The sequence below is a fragment of the Sinohyriopsis cumingii genome, chromosome 6 (genome assembly GCF_028554795.1).
Source record: "Sinohyriopsis cumingii isolate HCF-2022 chromosome 6, ASM2855479v2, whole genome shotgun sequence".
NCBI classification, from domain to species: domain Eukaryota; kingdom Metazoa; phylum Mollusca; class Bivalvia; order Unionida; family Unionidae; genus Sinohyriopsis; species Sinohyriopsis cumingii.
In genome coordinates this window covers 27,035,398-27,047,779 of record NC_142966.1, presented here as the reverse complement: position 1 = coordinate 27,047,779, position 12,382 = coordinate 27,035,398, and positions in this window count along the sequence as shown.

The following is a 12,382-nucleotide window of genomic DNA, read 5'->3' as shown; positions in this document are numbered from 1 at the left end:
ATACCAAGAGCATCAGGCAGATAAAGGCACTTTTAGCTGTGCAATCAGAAAATAGAGGGTGGACAACATTTCATATTTTAAACTTCAAAATTGAAATTGTTTGCATAATAAAAGTTTTCAGTAGAATTAATGATTGAATGATTTATGTTTATATTTGTGGGAATGATAATGGTATTAACAAGATATGTTTCCTAAGGGTTTCAGCTTTGCAAGTTGAGGGAAACTAGAATTAGTACGATCAAGAAAATATGCATGCATGCACGCACGCACGCACGCACACACACACACACACACACAGTGGCGTAACAACCATGGTAGCCGCGATGCGGGGACTCGGCCTAAGATAAGCTGGAAAACAAAACTGACAGTAAGGGGGTGAGGCAGTAAAAAAGGTTTGCTGTGGAGCCTGTGGTGAGATAGCTACGCCAGAGAGAGAGAGAGAGACAGAGAGACAGACAGACAGACAGAAGAAATATCCACCAATCAGTGCGGAAAGTGCTATCCCTGGATTCTGCAAAAGAATGCTGGATAATGTTAACAGAACTTTAATAAATATGAATAAATAACAATATCATAAAGGTTAGAGAATTTTTAATTCGTACCCTACGGAGGTTCCAACTGGGATTCGAGTGTAAACGGCAACTATCTCCTTGCCCTTGCCGTTTACCACCGGATCCGGGTTGTAATCTCTATAGAGCACGAATTTACAATTCTATAACCAGATGTATGTATGTATGTATGTATGTATGTACTGACTATTGCCGTCCTAAGAAGGGAGTGATAAATGAATGTTTCAAGATAAAGCTAAAAAAAAGGTATACAAATTGGAACGAAAAAATTCAGTTGGATGTTTGAACATCATTCTGATTAAAATCGGAACTCCACTGTCATACGTAAAGATCTGATAGCGACCTCTTAAGGATCATGTTCTAATGACCTTTGAATCAGCCAATGAAAGCGCGACCTTACAAAATGTTACCATAACATGACCCCAAACGCGATTGCTGTTAATTCTACTGTCGTATATCTATTGTAATCTATGGCGATATAATGTTTATTAACTATCATTTGCTATATAATACGTAAGGGTATGGGAAAACGTTTGTTCTTAAGGTGATAATCCTGTGTTTGGATCTCACGCCAACAGCTAAACTGAATTACAGATAATGATTCCAACGAGAAAGTGTTTTTTCTTCTGAATAAAATATACAAAAATGTTTTTATTGTTTAGATTTAAACAGAAGAAATTTTTGTGATGGAAATAATGATCTGCACGATTAAGTCATACATAGACAGCTTTCTTAATGCAGAACAAATATTATTGTTGTTGTTGTTGTTGCTGTTGTAGGGTTTAAAGCCATTTTTCAGTACACGATAGGCTATACATGGCGGCCAGTATTAATGGTGGAGGAAGAACCCGGGAAATCCCCGGAAAGAGCCACCGATCATCGAGAAGCTACTGGCAAGCTTTCTCACATACCCACATTGGCCGAATCCGAGACTCGAACCCACTCAGACAGAGGTGAGATGGCAGTGATGCGTAACGGAGAGCGCTTTAGACCACTCGGTCACTCGTGGCCCCGCATTATTGTTTTGTAAATGAAGTTCAACCGACGGAGATATGGTAAATAATTACAACATCAAACAATCAAGTTGTTCGAGATATTTAGAAAGATGTGTGCATTTGTATTTTTGATGCAACATTAAATCATCCGCACTGAACTAATTAAGTTTATGTTTCAATGATTCATCAATTTCAAAAGAACTTTATATAGATCCTCTCATTTCAAAAATAGAAATTATCTGAAAAACGATATTGAGTGTATTTTGGCTTAAAAGAGTTGTCATTGCGTTATACATAGATGGAGAGATCGTAACCCTTCAAATCTCTTTGAATGCATAAATGACGTGTTTCTGAATTCATATCACAAACAAAAACAAGGCATAATTTGATGCATTGATGGTAATAATATTGAAAATAATAATACTGAGGACTTTTTATAGCGCCTAATCTTTAGAAGCCCTGAGCACTTTACAACATCGGACAACACCTAAAAAGCATATATAATGTTACGATTACAAACAATGAAGAAGAAGAAAAAAAACCCATGAAATTAGAAAACATAAAACATGCTGAAAATATTTAAGAAACATTTTTAGGTCTTTAAGTCTGTTATTGCAGTCGAAATAGGTGAGTTTTAAGAGCACTCTTGAATGAGATCACGGTGCCTTTGTGTCTAAGATTTGTTCCACATCGATGGGTCCTGGCATGCAAAAGAACGTTGTCAATATGACTTTATTTTCATAGTGGGAATAATGAGAATACGAGTGTCAGAAGTGGAGCGTAAGTATCAAGCTGGTGTATACACATGGGTGAGGTCGGTTAGGTATATTGGACTGGAACTCGTTAGTGAAACGTAGCACAGAGAACAAATTTTGTGTTTGATTCTGGATCGAATGGATAGCCAGTGTAGGGTACAGAGCAGGAGGAGGTGTGCTCTGATCGTGGTGCTCTAAGGATGATCCGAGCAGCTGTGGTTTGAACTTTTTGAAGTTTCTGGAGTAGATATTGAGACAAACCAGACATACTTGAATTACAATAGTCCAGTCTTGAAAGTACTAAGGAACACACAAGTGTTTTAGTGGCATCAACTGAAAGATATTTGTGAATGGAGCTGATGCGTCTCCGCTCAAAATGTGCAGCCTTGCATATGTTCATGACATGTTAGTGCAATGAGAGAGTATTGTCGAGAGTAACACCAAGGTTTCGTATTATGTGGATTCAATGTCGGTGTTGCTGATATTTATTGTTTGATGTAAAGGATGTGAACGAGAAAGTCTTTGTGTTGTAATCAGAATGGCTTCAGTTTTATCATCGTTCATCTGCAACTTGTTACACGTCATCCATGATTTCACATCGGAAATGCACCTCTCTACACCTTGGACGGTAGCATCAACATCAGATGGATGGCTAGATTTGTATATTTGGCCGTCATCAGCGTACAATTGGCGAGACACTGGATGGTGATATATGACACTTGAGAGCGGATGGGTGTAAAGAATGAAGAGAACAGACTAAAGAACAGACACATGTTCAACACCACAACATAAATCAACTGGGCTGGTGTGTATTCCATTTGCGGACTTAGTTTGTGTCCTGTTGATCAAGTAGGACTTGAACCACAGCAAGGCTGCATCATGAATGCCAAATACATGCTGGAAACGGTGAAGTAATATATCATAGTCTATTGTGTCAAATGCTGTAGAGAAGTCAAAGAAGGCGAGGACTGTAATCTTTCCGCTATCCAAAGCAGAGAGAAGGTTATTAACTACCTTCAGAAGAGTAGTTTTAGTACTGTGGCAATAAACAAAAGAACATTTAAATCAAGATTGGAATTTGATGAACTGGCAGTATGATAATAAAAGCCTACAATTCTACACCTATAACATGGAAACTAATAGCACCAGTCCTGCACAAATGTAAAAACAATGCAGTATTTAAAAAAATTAAGTATATGACACAAGGTAATACACAGATTTGCATTCGTCCAATTTTATAGTACAGTTCAAAAATCTAGTAAACCGTTGGATATCAATCCACAACGATTCAAAATAAAAACAACATATATAGAATAATGTAGGATTTAAATCAAAACATGGTGACTATAGAATTTGCTTCTTTTGAACCAACTATAATAATGGAAACGAAATTAAAATAATTCTGAAATTAATCATACGGTTGAAAGATTAAAAAGGGTTGTAAATTATAGAAAAGAAACTGTAAAATGCAAGCTGTACTTTAAATACAAAATAATGTATGCAACTCATTGTATACCAAATATAAAGTGTGCATACTATACATATATATTGTTGATACTACATAAACTGTACTTGCATTTCAGGTTTATTTTCAATAATTTACAACCCTAGACATTTGTCTAGGACTGTTGATAACACTAAAATGACAATTTATCAAGCACAAAGTTGATCCCATATTTTTTATATTGCTTTTGAAGGTATAAACTTCAGAGATGGTGAAGCGTTGTCTACAGCATTAAAGACTACCGGAGACAAACCACATAAAGGTGAAATTTGCAAAGCAACTAAAAAAGAAAAGAAAATCGAAAACATCTTTACAACGATCCTGAAAGTTCAGATTAATGCATAAATATAAATCATTTATGAAAGAAATTAAACGAGAATATTAAAAATAATGCGAGAGATAAAGGTATGGTTAACCAAACAATCTACATACACAAGCGAGAAAATTATATCCTTCAAACTTTTATGTTAGTTACGTGGATAACCGATGACAGACAGACATACATAGCTGACAAACATGCACATACAAGTACAACGATGGATCCAAAAATATTTAGATACGATAACTATTTTTTCAAAAGACATGAGCTGAGAGAGGAAGCAAAATATTCAGGTGAAATACTTAGGGCTTCTCTGTGTGTCTTCATACAGAGAGAACCTTAAAGGGTACAGTATGAAGCGGGAAAGCATCTAGCAGTTTCTTACGTGGAAATGTAAGGATTGGCTGGCGACATAAAAATATAAAATGTTTGTCAACTTACTCGGACAAAAGCATACATGGTGCAAAAGTTTAGTATATCTCTTTGTACAAGAATATGGAAGTATTTCACTCAAACTGATAAAAATATGCACACTGTGTACTTTAATTACAAAAATGTATGCAATTCATTGTATACCAAAGATAAAGTGTTCATAATAAGCATGTATTTTATTGATACTACATAAAACTTACGTGCATTTTACTTTTTTAAAAAGAAGATAAAACTGACAGTCATAAACTTTACAATGTGAAGGGAATGAACCCTTCATAATCTCTCGCTCTTAAAAGAGCCTATAGTGATACTTAATTTAATTTAAACTTCATTTGCATTAATTGACATAGGGTTTGTTTTGTATTTAATCAAAGAAATTAACACAGAGAGCTGATATAAGAGTTTAAATAATGTAAACGCAAACATCAAACTTTCAGCGGTCTGTGTCATGAATATTGGTAGCACGTCCATTTGCATGAAGCTAAAAGGCGATTCAAGCAAGAAACATAAAAATAATGAAGGTATAGGAGGTAATTAAACACATTTAACCCTAACTACAGTTCATTCATGTTGTGGGTGTCCATATTTAGCTTGTACTGCTGATTGTCAGTGTCACTTTCTTTAATTCTCCAAGTCCCACATTTAAGTTGTGGAGCCTTTGTTTCAGAAGTTGACTTGAAAATCTCAGTTCAGTTAGGAATCTTGTTTTCGTTACTTTCCGGGATCATATATATATATATATATATATATATATATATATATATATATATATATATATATATAACAAACCTGTTCTGTATTATGATGCTTTATTCCTACAATGAGCTGCTGATAATATGATTTTGTACAGTGATGTTTGATCCACTGAATGGGTTGCTGATAATATGATTTTGTACAGTGAAGTTTGATCCACTGAATGGGTTGCTGATCATATAATTTTGTACAGTGATGTTTGATCCACTGAATGGGTTGCTGATAATATGATTTTGTACAGAGAAGTTTGATCCACTGAATGGGTTGCTGATAATATGATTTTGTACAGAGAAGTTTGATCCACTGAATGGGTTGCTGGTAATATGATTTTGTACAGTGAAGTTTGATCCACTGAATGGGTTGCTGTAATATAATTTTGTACAGTGATGTTTGATCCACTGAATGGGTTGCTGATAAGATGATTTTGTACAGTGAAGTTTGATCCACTGAATGGGTTGTTGATAATATGATTTTGTACAGTGAAGTTTGATCCACTGAATGGGTTGCTGGTAATATGATTTTGTACAGTGGTGCTTGATCCACTGAATATGTTGCTGATAATATAATTTTGTACAGTGATACTTGATCCATAAAATGAATTGCTGGAAATATGATTCTTTTTAGTGAAATTTGATCCATTGAATTGGGTGTTGCTTTGATTCTGTTGCATAGTAAATGTTTGTGAACTTGAGATGTAACAGTTTGATGCAGTGCAGTCTGAATCCTTTGTTGCAGGGTTGGGGGTTCATATCATCATTAGTTAGGTGGTCAGTGTTGCTCAAGTAATTTGAGCATATCTGTTGTTGTTTGTCACTGATATTTGAGTTAATGTTGGTAGATTGTACATTTATGTGTCCTGAAATTTGTATGGTATCAATTGGGAAAATGTTTTTATTTCTTAACTTTTGAATTGGACACTTCCTGCTACTCATTGGGATCATTACAAATGAAATTAAGAGTATCTTTCCATGGCTATAGGACTAGAATGGGGGTAAGTGGCTGGGCAAACATATAGGCTCATTGCAAATTAAACACAGAGTATTTGTCAATATATGGGGGTGGGACATATAGGTCATTACAAATTAAATTAAGAATATTTTTCAATGGATAGATGTCTGGGGGGTCCAAAAATAGCCCTGAATCCATTGACATTTACTCTTAACTTCATTTCTAATGAATCTAATTATCTAATGAGCCGTTTTATGATACTCTTGTTTGTCAATTTCTTTCTCTCTATTAGGTATAAGACATACATAAAGAAATACCATTTTTGCAACCAAACCAAGCTATTTATCAATGGAAATGCTTCTAAGAATGATGCAGATAAAGTCTAAACTCTTTCCCTCATTCATACTACTTAGCATGATTTCTAGACATGAAAGGAGTGCAGGTTCGCGCTTGCCAAAATGCATTTGTAGAAATTGTCAGAAAAGAGAGTGCCTCTTAATTTCATGAAAATGAATAGATTATATAACTCTTAATTGTGCTAAAAAAACATGTTTGTACCTTCACAGCTAATTAGGACAAATAATTAAAGCTAGGGTAAACCACATTTGTTGGCAGCCATATTTGAGGCATAATATACCCCTTTCCATACCCCAGATTTATTTTCATTAAATCTTTCACAATTGTTGGACCTTCATTATAGCTGTATCATATGTGTTTATCAACATATTTCAACAGACTCTAACCATGCATAAATCATACCAAACTTTAGAAATGAAAATAATATTTGTATAGGGATCAGAGGGGGAGAAAATACAATTTTTCCTATTACCAACCATGCAATAAAATAAAATATAGAGAGCATAGTGAGAAAAAAATTCTTAGCATGTGGCACTTGTGTTTTAACAACAAAATGGTTTCTCAACAATTGATTTCATCAGGTGTCACTCCAGAAATACTTGGATTACAAGTTCACCTTGGTAAATTCAATTAAAAAAAATATTGCACTGATAGTTTGCATTTATTTTTGTTGACATTTTAATCTATTAGGAAGGCTTCTGTTAGAGATGGATTTGAAATATGTCCTACAAACTGAAAATAGTGTTTAAATCATTTTTTGTCATTTTTATGTATTATCTTGAATAGATCTCTTTTAAAGCACAAAATTTGTATGGTATAACTGTATAGTGACACGTTTCTGTTAAATAAAATTTAATACATCAATTTTTCAGAGAAGAAACTTGAATACTATTTTGTTTACCTGAATGAAAATCATTATATACATACATACATACATACATATATATATATATATATATATATATATATATATATATATATATATATATATATATATATATATATATATATATATAAAACCTCAAAGAAATTATCTTACTAAATTGAGTTTCACACAATAATGCTGGAGACACTAAATCTTTAATTGCTTTTCAAAAGTGATGACAGATTAAAGCCCACTATATTTATGATTATTACTGGTACCTCATCTACGCATATATGTTAAAATAAAAGTCTGAAGATTTTCAATTGTTATTCAATTCTCATCCGTTCAATGTCGTAACATGTGTCCTGATGTTTATTCTGTTAGGTTCAAACTTTTTCGTATTCCAAGATATCCAGATTTATATGAAAATATACCATATAAACAGACCACTGTTCTAGAACCTATGTGGCAAGAGACATGAGGAAGCTAGAAACAGTTATCTTCCGAACTGTTACATATCTACCTCTGTCACATTCACTTTATCTTTCATTCTTTTCCTCATGCATATCAGTTTGTTATAACCGACGAATTTATTTTCTTAACCATTTTGGATTCATAGGCATAGTTTGGGGCAAAATATAGAAGGTATCTTCTGGTTGACAAAATTCCGCTGGTCTTCGCTCTGCATAACTTTTACTGATAGCAATTGGATTTCTCTCGTGGCTGTCTTTGTTTTTTTAAATAAATATACTTAAAAATGAATGACGCTGATGTCTTTCACATTGTATCCAGATCATATTTTTGTCAGCTTTTCATCGAGTTCAAGATACTCTGGGCGATTCACATGACTTTTAGCATTACATCTCCCTTCCTCTCATTACAAGTTGTAATGTTCAGTTACTCCCTTCAAATAAAAATGCACAGAGTTGTTGAACCATACAGTGTTAACAATGGCTTCAGCTATTTCCATCCACATAATATTTTTGGTTATACAAACAATTTATTTTTTCATCTATGATTGGCTGACTACAATTGGCTTTGCTTCATTTTCTTTCAGATTTTAAATCTCTTTGCTGTGCCTGAAGAGTTTCCATTGTTAATGTAAAATTCTGTTATTTACTCTTATGACTAAACCTGATTATTTTTTATTGTTGTGTGGCAATTAACTGAACTGATGATGCTTCTTAAGCTGCTGGGCTCAAAACCAGATCCCTCTTTTTTAAAATTAAGCAATGAGTATAAAACCCACTGGGTGCTGATCCAGTTAAGATAGGGAGTGGAGTTTGTGAAAGTGTCTGGATTCAGTTTCTTACTGCAAGAATTCAGTCACAAACCTTTATATAAAAGAGTAACTTTCGTTTAAAAATAATGAGATATTTTCTATTTTGACCAAATCTATAAAGTTCTTCATATATATGAGTGTGCAACATTAAATACGTAACAATCAGCTTTTACTTGCTCTTATGAACTGTCCAAAATTTGGTATGTTACTGATCATTGAATGGCATTACTCATTTCACCTGTTCATTTTGTTCAAAGTTACTGCAATTATTTTTCTATTTTTGTGTAGTCCATTTCATTAGGATAATTATATACTGTAGCTGTACTTTTACAGAAACAAATTGCCAAATTATTCGAATTATTTTCTTTTAATCTTGCTCATTGTTTTTGTTACTTCTAAAGTAAACTATACTGATTTAATGCTTTTGAATACATTTAGTGTGTGAAAATCTAGCTAATTCATAAATACGTTTTAATATTTGTTCTACTTTTATAAAGAAAATATTAAAGATATTTGTAAATTTATTTTTTCCTGTTTTGGAGAGTCCATTTTTAACTTCTGACCAATTATACAAATCTTCATTGTTCATTTACCTAAATAGTAATATTCTGAGAATATATTTAAAAACTAATTGCTCAGGTGTGAAGAAACAAATTACACTGAACTTGTGTCACCCATTGTTTAAAATAAAATGCCCATCCTGGTGACTAAAGTTATTGGTCCTGGAAGCAGTTGTATCTCTACTTTTCCACTTTCCAACCCTGAGGGAGGCCACTATTTTTTTTTACGAGATCCTTTTCTAAGACTCAAAACAAAATGTGTTCCATTCATTTTTGCATACACAAGGAGGATGTTTTATGTGTATGTACACCTGCCATACAATGAACTATGTTTCATTGTTTATGCACCTTTAAATTTTACATTTCTTTGCTAACACTTGAGACTGAGTCACATATTTTGTACATTAACTGTAAATGTATTTTTATTGATTATTTGATTCATTCACTTATTTATTGACATATCTTGTTCAAACCCTATCAGTAGTTACATTTATAATGTATTGCAACATATATTTTGATCAGCTTTTCGGTGGACCATCTTAACATCAAGTTGATATTAAAAGTTATTTAAAAATGTTTCTCTGTGTCCCAGATTCATTATATAAAACTTCTAGGATTGAAATACAATGCATTTCAATTGATTCCATTAATCTTACTTATCAACATTGTAATTATGACTTCATGATAACTTAAAAGGTAATGATATTTGATTTTTGCTGCTAAGTTTTCATTAGTGCTCATCTGTCTGTGTGTGTTTCTGAACTTTAAAAACTCTGTTGTTTGTAGAAGGACAGTATGGCTTATCTTATATTGTGTTGGCATAATACAGTATTGAAATTTAAAATTTATTAGTGTGATATTTTTTCTATTTAGTGTAAAGCCTAAATACAATAAGTTTTAATTAAAAAAAATAACTTGGTCCTGGTTTTATAACTTGTTCACAAAGCAACAAGTGTTTTACTAATGCATTGATGATTGGACAAGTGAATCATGTGATTCATCACTTAGCAACTGCATGCTCTTCTGTTGTGTCATTTGCTGATATTCTGTTGCTTTATTAGCAGTATATAATTCACTGCATTACCTAGTTCAGATATCTTATCCTTTGCAGTCATTTTCACATATTCTGCAAAAAGATCGTACTATCTTAAATTTCGCAAAAAGTGTGCATTTATACTTTGCATTTTCTTTGTGAAGTAAAAACTTGGAGTATTGCAACAGTTCTAAAGCCAGCAATTTAAAAAAGAAATTGTAAAATAACACCATTAATATATGTCATCAATATTAATTTTGATTTTAATTTTCCTGTGTACCTTGTGCTACTATTAATTAACAAGTGCCTGGACTGGGCACACAACTTTTAATTTGATGTTCTTGTATCTCCTACATTTGTATTACTGTGAAAAAGGCATGTGTGCTAGTTCTCTCAGTATCCATTTACTCCAAAATTACATACCCTTTGACAACATCAAACCCATTGTTAAATGCATGGACCATTTATTTATGTGAGCCTGACTTAATGAAACCATCTGTCACAACATCACTATATCAGCTCTTTTAAGATATTCTAAGAAAGCAGTCTAATAATTCCTTGTGAGAATTTTGTGACCAGCAGAGAAGCAAAGTTTTACAAAAAAATGTTGAATACATATATTTTGCCAGCAGTAGACCCTTTGTATATTGTTTAAGATATTCATCTGTTGTATTGTGAATTTATTAGGAAGTTTTGTTTGAATAAAAATTGTAGTTATGGGCAAAATATGAATTAATGGATATTCTACAATGTATTATCAAATTTTGGGGTTGATTTGTTGTTGCTCTTAAAAGCCCACCATTTGATATTAATTTTTATACAAATAAAAATACCACACCAAGGATTATATTTGTTACCTTGGAAATACTCGGAAGAAAATATGTCTCTCTTACATAATTGATATGAATAAATATCTAACATGTCTTGATATTCTTTTTTTGTTTTAAATCTACGCTTCAAAAGTCACAATTTCCTACACAAAGTCTGAATTGTATTGTAGAGAACTACATCTTTCAGAGTTTCCAAAATGTTTCAGCCAATCCATCTTCGTTAGTGGACTATGCATGCAGACAACTGTATAGTGACAGCATATTTACAATCTAATATCTCAAGTTAAATGTATGCTACAATTTATATATTCAAATAGGGTTTTCACACAGAACACATTTTATGATGCCTAGGTGCTTCTGAACTATACTGCTTTTGCTAGTACATTTAATATGGTCACCATAGTGACCATTTTAAACATTTTGTTATTCCTTGTCATTCTGAATGGATTGTAATATCAGCATGGGGTTTTCACTAAAAGACGTCGAATGATGTTTAATTGGTCCTAAATGAAATTGGTCTTTCTTAGACATCCAATGTGTAGAAAAATCTTGTTATTGCTACTTTATTTAGATAGCTGGTTATATTAGGCTTTCACCAAGTCTTGTTAGGATTTCTACTTGGTCCTAAACAGAAATAGTACTATTTTGACACCCAATATGGCAACCATTGAAACCATTATTAAACTTTTGTTGTTGTTACCTCTTCTAAATAGACAAGCACATTAACATCGGGTTTTCACCAGAAAACTTCTTGTGATGTCTAGTTGGTTCTAAAGGAAAACAGTGCTGGAACATCATGTTGCTGTTATTCTTCTTAAATGGAAAGTTACTGCTTCTTACAAATGGAAAGTCCTTTTTTGTATTGGGGTTTTTCACCAGTTAACTTCTTATGGTGCCAGGTTGGTCCTAAACGAAATAAATGCAAACTAACCTTTTAGTATGGTCATCATTGTGGCCATCTTGAAAATATTGTTAAAGTTACAACTCCTAAATGAATGGCCATCTCAACAGGAGGTTTTCACCAATACTTCTTATTACACCTAGTTGAAAATGCTATAACTCTTATATCCATTATGACTGCATTAATGTTCATCCTGAAAATCATTTTTTGTCACTCCTTGTCCAACTGTCATATTGACAAAGGCTTTTAATGAAAAAAGTTCTAATGGAAACTACATAG